At 34.9% G+C, this 9,509-nt stretch overlaps 1 long non-coding RNA gene across 1 annotated transcript; it reads left to right on the top strand.

Annotated features, from left to right (window-relative positions):
* The first annotated feature begins 2,134 nt into the window (after positions 1–2,134).
* LOC143068897 (uncharacterized) lies at positions 2,135–5,723 on the top strand. The gene is made up of 3 exons (XR_012976268.1): positions 2,135–2,273; positions 3,336–3,425; positions 5,232–5,723. It is a non-coding gene; the product is annotated as an uncharacterized LOC143068897 (long non-coding RNA).
* The last annotated feature ends 3,786 nt before the right edge of the window (positions 5,724–9,509 follow it).

Here is a 9,509-nt window from a genome sequence, read left to right as displayed (position 1 = left end):
AATATTGCGGAGTTAAACATGTTTGTGGGCTCCCCAACCTCTTCTTCGCCTTAACAATGGCAGACATGTAAGATTTACCAGATCGGTTTTAAACAATAAAATCAAGTTGATTTAGTGGGACCTAGTTTCAAACCAATAACAAATTATAAAAAATCATGATTCCAAGATAGCTTCCTTTTAAATTTCAGGATGGAATTCTGCTGCCAATATTGTGAGCTGTACAATCTAGACATATTTTCAATTCTAGGACACACCATACTAAATCATTACATAAAAAGTAAAATATTTGAGAATTAAGTGATACTATACACGATGCATTTATACAATATTACTGCCATTGTGTATAAAGTGCGAATCCAGTTTGTTCATTTTCACTGTTATATGCGAGTATGTCTACTTTAGAATAAAGGATGGCGGGAAAAACTGCGTTTGTTTACTTTTTGAAAGTATGAAATAACTGATTTAAATGTATGTCTTCAACAATGAGCTTTAAATGCCATTTTTACGGCATTTATTGATATATTACCTTAGATTTTCACTCACAAAGTATGCATATATAATCAATCCTTCTGACTTCATAAGTTATGTTAGAGAGTCGGCTTAATTACGACTTTATATGATGAAACTTAATTAAAATCTTTCTGTGAAAATGCATCGCATATACAACAGTAATGAATCGCTCTACAGTGAGAATGAAATTTTGATATCATTACTCAACAGTAAACATGAATCGCATCACAAACAACAAAGTCATATCCAACTATCTCCGTCATCACGTGACTTTTACACAATGGCCGATTGGTTATCAATGAAAGCGAACGGCCGGGGTACATACATAAAACGGTCATAACTTTTTTGTTATAATGTATATTTTCCCTCCCAACCCCGCGTTTTACAGTTAATATTTTTTTACAATTAAATATGTTTTAAGTTTCAGTTCAGAAATATGATTTCGTGCTTCGAAATAAGTTTGAAAATTGAGGTGACATAGCCACACAGCCTCCGTTGACACTCGATAAAATTGCAATGGGACCTTTTTGTAAAATTAATTTTCTCAACTAATGTATTGTTACTTATATCCTCCCAACCCCTAAAAAGATCGACAACATATTCATTTAAATGAAATCGCAAACCATATCAGTTCAGGTATTAAACTTTTTGCTTCAAAATTTGGTTGAAAAGTTCATATTTTGGCATGCAGTCTTCGGCAATATTTTCAAAATAAATGGGTCAAGTGAAATACCTATCTAATGAATCACAAAAACAGAGTAGGTGTATTCGAATAGCTATTTTTTACTGAAAGTACTTGACGACAGTCTTTCAAGTTGGATGATGAAAATGAATATCTTCGAAAAATTATAATTTTTTGTGTGTGAAAACTAGGGTTTATAGTCTTCAACCACTAAAAAAATCTAGTTTGCCCTTCCACGAAATATTTAATTAGAATTTTTTTTAAATGTTTATAAATTTTCGAAAATTCCAGCTGACAACCAATCAGATAGTTAGTTGATACATTTGTCTTTTAAAATACAACTGACATATAAGGATCGTAACGGTGGCACCGTGCAATGTGGATAAATTTATCGGTTTCCGACAGCAAAATTGGCAGCGCGTCATCCCAATGGCTTCCATTTCTACGATCGTGAAAATGAAATGGCGTAATGTGGAGATAATTTTGACGAAGTAGAATCCTGACTGCACTGTCCCTTGAATATTCTAGCATTCACCTATGGTTAACCATAATCCGTTCGACATAGTTATGAATATATTTAAGGCTCCAACGAGATGAAATGTCATGTAATAAATTTGATCGATATCATTCTAACATCATATCTGAATTTTAAGAGCCTGTCCATGAGAAAGTCATGCAAAATAAAAATAAAATAATGACTGTTTATATATTTCGGCGAAGCATTGAAAAAAGTATTCCAAAGCATAATTTTTATTCCCATAATGCATGATTTTATTTTTTTGGCACAATTGTGTGAATAAATCCAAAAGTACCAAATATATAAGCATTCAAGGCGTTATCGAACGCATGTAGTGTGTGCACATCTTCAGATAACGTCGACAGTATATGTGCAGGTCTAATGGTAACGTTTATGATTTTTTTTTGTTTGTAACGTCACAATATCGACCAGAAGAAACCTACTTCTCTGTTGTCGAAAGGAGTTTTTACTTCACGACAGCAAACATTAGCGTATATAATAAAACTGAACAGTCTTCGGTAATATTGAGATTTGAGTTAAAGAAGAATTTCAACAGGGACGAAGGTAAGTGGTTATATTTATATTTATACAATTAAATAGAAAATATACTTCGATAAAGGTCCACTCGATTATGGTAATAGTCCTGATATATATATGATAGAGAGATTGTTAGCGATTTTCTTTGGTCTTTTTCTACCAAACATTTTAGAACTATAAATGAGTGCATGAGGCGGGCATTGTATTTGATATCGATGTCAAAGATAAATAAAAGTACAAATGAAGTCAACAATAAATCAACAGAATTCTACATTTAAGCTAGCTATTATTTGGAACTATATAAGGGATCATGAGGGCATAGTAAAATAAAAGGACGTATATTTTAGTGAATTGATTCGGACTTAGTTGTAGGTTTAGTCCAATTCAAAGTCAAAGAAGACAACAAAAAAGAAACCATAAAAGCCATGTATATTCTGCACGTACATACTCACAAGAAAGGCAATGTTTATTTAGGTTCCCTTTTTTCTGTTTTCCGTCTTGCTGAACTAAGATCACATGGTAATGTTATTTGGAATAATATTGGTCATGGTTTTATCAGCTACTTATATATGTTGTGTACAAGTTGTAATGATGTACTTTTGGAACAAGTTATCAGAGTTTTATGAACCGCTTTACACAAATGGATGATGCAAGCAAACAGTCTTCTGTTTTGCATATCTGTCATATTTCCACAACTACATGGTACAGTCTAATGCTGAGCATTGATATAAAAAACATTAGAACATACAAAGACTTTTTATAGATATGATTTTTGTATATGCATGGAGAAAAATATAACTGGAATTTAAACCATTAAAGTATCCTCATTCCAAGTTTTAGGACAATGAGAATGGCACCAAATATTTTAGAAGATAAACTTGAATCACCTATCGCAAGAAAAAAAATCAAAAATCAAAAATCTTATAGTTTGTACAAAAACCCTGTACAAATTATAATTTCTACAAACTTACATCTTTTACACAACATATACATCATAATTATGTTTAATTGTTGACTTGTTTTATATTATTTTCGTTTTACAACATGTTCTTACGCCTCTTTAAAATACTCTTTTTTTTTAATTTTTAGAAGTATGTGCGATAGTGCACAAGAAATACCACCGGACAAGTCCGAAATGTCAGACCACCAGGACTACCAGGACGAACAAATGTTTTCTCAGTAAGTATATTCTTTCGTGATACGCACATACTTGTTTATTCCGTTTTTATACGACCGCAAAGATTTTTGCAGGACTGTCGTGTATTGGTATCACGTCGTCGTCGTCGTCGTCCGAATACGGATGGTTTCCTGATAATAACTTTAACATAGGTAAATAGAAATCAATAAAATTTTAACACGATGTTTATAACCACAAAAGGAAGGTTGTGATTGATTTTGATGGTTATGGTCCCATCGGTTTAGGAATTAGGGGCCCAAAGGGACCCAAAACATACATTTATCTAGTTTCAGGACAATAAGTTGTGTACAAGTATTTCAATTAGTGTGAAATTCTACCATAATGTTCATACCATTAAGTTGAAGGTTGGGATTTATTTTAAGGGTTATAGGGTAAACAGTCTAGGAATTAAGGGGCAAAAAGGGGCAAAAAACAAGCATTTTTGAAGTTTCGGGACAATAACTTATGGTTAACTGTATGGATATCTCTGACATTGTACCACAAGGTTCCATATAATAAAGGGAAGGCTTGGTGTCAGTCTGGGGTTAATATTCCTGAACATTTAGGAATAAGGTGCCAAAAAGGGCCAAAAAGAATCATTTTCTAGTTTAAAGACAATAACGTGTGTTTAAGTGTTTCTTACTACAAAGGAAAGGCTGGAATTTAGTTTTGGTGTTCTTGCTCCAAGGGGGGGTTCAATAAGTGAGGGGCCAAAAAAGGATCCCAAATAAGCATTTTTGTAGTTTTCAGTCAATAACATGTGTTTAAGTATATAAATCTCTCTGAAAATATACCACAAGTTTCCATACTACAAGGGGATGGTTATAGGGGTAATGGATCAAACCTCCCTAATTCTTAGCTGTATCAAGCTTAAATGTTGTGTCCATACTTGCCCCAACTGTTCAGGTTTCGACCTCTGCGGTCGTATAAAGCTGCGCCCTGCGGAGAATCTGGTTTTGTTTAAAGAATGTATATGAAATTAAGTTCACTCTTTATAACCGGAGAATTGCAAATCTTAATATTAATCCACCATTGCAGAAGATGTCCAAACATAAGGGGAGAAATCTGAAACATCCAAAACTAATAAGGTAATTCTGAAAGTTTCTTCGATCGATTAGATTTATTTCGACCCCCAATCATTAGGTAAATGTATGAACGTGAAGAATCTTCGCTGTCGTAGTAGTATTATGTATGCGCTTAGGGACGACATCAAAAGTTCAATGAAGGATAAAAAACTTAATTCACATAGTTTTTTCACTGACCCCCCCCCCCCCCCCCCACCCCCCCACCCCCCTCTTAACTTAATTTGGGAAAAATTGATTGACCCATATGGATATATGTAAAAATCAATGTCGGATAACCAAATCTTGCAGCCGTTCAACCCCCCCCCCCCCCCCCAAACTATTTGAATTAAGTTTTTTATCTTACATTGATCTTTTGATGTCGTCCCTTATATTGTCCGGGGTCCCGGGTTCAAGTCATGTGTTTGTTTAGAATTTTTGTCTGAACTTTCCATATAAATGTAAACTAAATTAATGGATAATCATCATAATTGTATGAAAAAATGCATGCATTTTAAAAGGGATAAGCAGTTGGGATAGTTTATCAGACATGAATCAGAGACGTAGGTTGTCAAACAATATAGACACATATAAATGTTGCTATGGAGAAATTCAAATATTAATTCTGAGGAAAAAAACCGAGGGGTTACACAATATTGAAGAAAGAAAGTGTATGACCTATCGTTTTAAAAGGGTATAGATGTATTGAAATATTACATACGGCAAATGACTTTATTTTAAATTCAGGTTGGCACAGAATAATCAAAATCTTGAGTCAGACATTGATGCAATTGATGAAGAAATTAAAAGAAAGAATGAAAGAATCATCGAATTGGAATTAATGTTAGAAGAAAAGCAAGATTGGTTAAATCTGAAGTCACAAATGGTAAAGAAGCTTGAGGGAGAGTTAAGTCATGTCCAAGCACGTCACCCCGAGGGATTCACCTTTGATGATACCGGAACAAGTATTGTCCCAAAATCATTGGAACAAACATTAAAAGATCTGGAGAGAGAAGAGAGAGAAGAAAAATTCCGTACAAGGTACATGCCCGTTTATCACAGGGAAATCGAAGTATTTCGAAAACGAGGCAAATACCCAACAAATGCCCCGTATTTTAATGAAGTTTCCATCGCAACAGAATTTTTAAAACGCAAATATTTAGAGGCGTTTGGTGAGTGTTTTTCTTTCGATTACAAAAAGAAGTCTTTTCCAATTAAACCAGACCGATCCCCTCGTACACACATCAGACCATCCCAGGCATCTTTTATTCATCAAGAGGATAACAGGGAATTCTTGGTTTCTGGTCACCTTGGTGAAGTAGAGCTACTCCCAGTTGTCACAGAGGCATTTGATATGGAACGGTTTTCCGAAATTCCAGCAAAACCAGGAATAATAAAAAATGAACCAGATGAGATATGCTGGCAAGATGGAGATAGTTCTCCTGATATGTGGAGGACAAGACCAATACTTGTACGCCCCAAAACACAACGACCATCTAATGATAAGAAACCAGTAGAACGTGCTAATGTGAAAGAGTTGACCAACGGAAATAATCTATCTAATATCTATAATAACAATGGAACAAACAAAACACTTCCAACTGAAATATTTAAAGAATGTGCTCTCAAAAGATCTGTTAGTATGGACTCTGTTTTCGTAGGAGATGGTACAAAAATGCGTTCAAATTTTATATGGCGGATGGGTGACGAATGTGTTTCCTTAGAAAAGTATATTCATGTGTATACCAGAAATCCAGAAGAATTGTACGAAGCTGTCAAAAATCGGGGTATTGAAAAAGAGGAAGAAGACTACGAGGAAAATGTACTAGTATTGTATGCTGTAATCAAAGCTAATCTAATCGGTATCGATAAAACTAAAATTAAGTCAAATTTACGAATTTTGGATTATTTCATAAGAGAAGAAGAAGAAAAAGAAAAAGGTAAATCAACACTGAAACAAGTCCACACTGAGAATGTTGACAAGACCGCCATAGATATTACCCTTAATGATAAAATAAGAGACGAGAAGGAAAAGATAGTTCTACCACCAATCCAAACTGGGAGTTTTTGTGAGGATATAGACGGTGCCGATAAATTCGATTATGAGCAGAAACCTAGTACTAGTTTTGACATTATGTTTGAAAAACCAAAGAAACGAATGTCTAAACCCAAACTCTCCTCCGAAAAAAGAAAAATCGTCAATTTGATACCTAACGTCACAGACCAGAATATAAAGAGCAATGAACACAAAGAAGATATTAAACATGAAGAAAAGAAAAATATAAGTTTTGACATTATGTTTGAAAGTCCTAAGAAACAAAGGACTAAACCAAAACTCACTTCTGTTGGAAGAAAGGCAAAGTTTCAATTGAAACATTCTATTGATGAAAAGAAAGATAAAAGTCATGATAACGAACAAAACGAAGAGACAACTGCTGACCGTCAAATTGCTGTTGAAAATGTTGATGGTGCATTCAAAGAAGAGCAGGCATTGAAGAAACACGTAAGTTTCGATGTCTTTTTCGAGAGTCCCAATAAACTGAAACCTAAACCAAAGATGAGCTTTATGAAAAAAAAGCAAAAAAACGAAACAAAAAATAACATTGATGATAACGAGGTACAAAAAGAAGAGAACCATGAGAAATCGCCTAAAGTACCTAGTAAAACAACTGAGGTAACACTTTCAAATGGAGGAAAACTCGGAGGAAAGTTTACAAATGGAAAACTCGGAGGAAAGTTTACAAATGGAAAACTCGGAGGAAAGTTTACAAATGAAAAGCTCGGAGGAAAGTTTACAAATGGAAAACTCGGAGGAAAGTTTACAAATGAAAAGCTCGGAGGAAAGTTTACAAATGGAAAACTCGGAGGAAAGTTTACAAATGACGTTTTGATCAAAAGGAAAGATAACAATGGAAATAGGTTCAGATTCTCATTCCTTCATGGTACCACTACTACCCCAAGCAGAATCCCTGTTATGGTTAGGAGATCTAATGCACAAAACACGTCTTTAGCCAGACAAAATAATGAAAGGCCACCATCAAATTCAGTCAGACGTATTCCTTTCAGTGTGTTGAAGGTTAATAACAAAAAACACAAAGCAAAAATAACTGGTCCTTCAGCTGTAAGACCGATCCCGGAGAAAAAAATATCACTAAGACGAGGAACTGATCTCAAAATCAATAGCACAAGAAATGCCAAAAGTCCAAACGATGACAGTGGATTGCCTAGAAAGAGAGAGAGAGGTACACAATTGCCTAGAATCACTCAGACAAGAAAATCTAGAATACCGGTCCGAATAAAGGGCTATGTTTGGAATACTTACAAGAATGAAGGCAAGCAGAAGATAGATGAAAGTAGACGCTTACTTGCACCTTTAAGCAGAATTCCAATTCCAAAAGATAAAATACGTCGTCCAAGTGACTGTATTATACCAAGGCTCGATCCAAATGAAAATTTACCCCAAATATGTCAGAGTATTTCAAAGAGAGAAAAGAAAGCTAAAATTCCTGAGGCAAATCGAAATCTTGTTTCTCCTAATCCCGCGAGGATAGGGGAGAAAGGCCAAAGAATTTGTTCAGGATCAACATTAGAATTCCTGCAGTTACCGTCAATAACTACCAAGAATGCAATGGTAAAGACAAGTTATCCTGTATCAAACTCAGGACTAACTCGTCTCACACAGATAAAAGGAAGAAAGGAATCCGTAGAGGAAAACAGAATAGTATCTCCTTCTGTTATGGGAACGTTACCACCAATAGTCGGCAGAAGTGACACGTATATAGACCGACCCCTGTCAGCCTCTGGATTCAGAAAACTTCCGCCAATAAATAGCACAGGCAAAACAACGATGGAACGTCCGATGTCGTCTGCTAGTTTATCGCCATTGTTTACTGCATTTGGGAATACAGAACACAGACCATTATCGGCATGTGGATCACCAAAACTTTCACCAATCATAGATGGAAATACGTTTGAAATAATACCTACGTCATCATTATCTGGGTATTCACTACTCCCACCCATACCAAGTTATAAGCGAGGCTCAGATGAAGACGAAAAAGTATATGTTGAACAATCCAACCTAGACGAAACTGATTTAACAGCAAACAGGGCAGAATAATTATGGCGGCTTTTTCTTGTTATTTTATTTTTATACATGTTTTGTTTAATTAATATAAAGATTTTGTCTATATGCATGGATTTATATTAATGAAAAGGAAAAAGGCCAACGAAGGAAAACATTGGATTCCAGAAAAATTAAACATTTACGAAACGAGAGATGGAAACTTAAACTGGTATTTTACATTGATGAGGGTCTGTATGGCAGGGGAAGTTTGTTTTCATTTCTGTAGTCCTTGATTTGTGGGGTTATATTTCTCCATTCTTAATTTATTTTGTGCATTATTCTCTTTCCCTGCGTAAATATTCATGTATGTGCCGGCCGAGAAGGAGATATATATATAAATATACAGGAGAAAAATCAAAGTTTGCATGGAAATAAAAAAGAAAGGTCTGTCCTTTATTCTTACAAATTATAAACTATGTTTTTATATATTTAGTAATCGACATGTCACTTTTCGATTGATAAAATTGACACTCTAAATTTCATGCTCATGCGTCCGAGGTGCCTTCTATATTGACCTTGATCAGGAACGCTCTAAACCAAAAATATGAAAGCCAGAATTCTACATGTATTAAATATGTAGAAACGGTAAACGCTATAGGAACCTAATAAAAAAGAGGTCCACAATATTGGCGTGTAGAACGTATTTTGGTTTGTTACGTCATTATCTAATTGAAGTACTCTCACATCTCGTGTTATTCAAAAGCACCAAGCCCTACAAGAAAAGATAAAGACAGAAACCTAGCCATCGCAAGTTCTCCAAGACCGCGAAAAAATTAAATTGTACGTTCATAGGGGTCAGCGTCTAGGAATATTGTGACTGTTGGTATTCATCAATGGGACCGATGAAAAAAAACAAGAGCAGAAGCCAGGCGCGTAGCTACGTTTACGTCAAAACGCCC

Source organism: Mytilus galloprovincialis, chromosome 3 (assembly GCF_965363235.1).
Source record: "Mytilus galloprovincialis chromosome 3, xbMytGall1.hap1.1, whole genome shotgun sequence".
Lineage (NCBI taxonomy): Eukaryota > Metazoa > Mollusca > Bivalvia > Mytilida > Mytilidae > Mytilus > Mytilus galloprovincialis.
The sequence above is the reverse complement of the archived record's forward strand: the minus strand, read 5'-3'. Positions and strand labels throughout refer to the sequence as shown.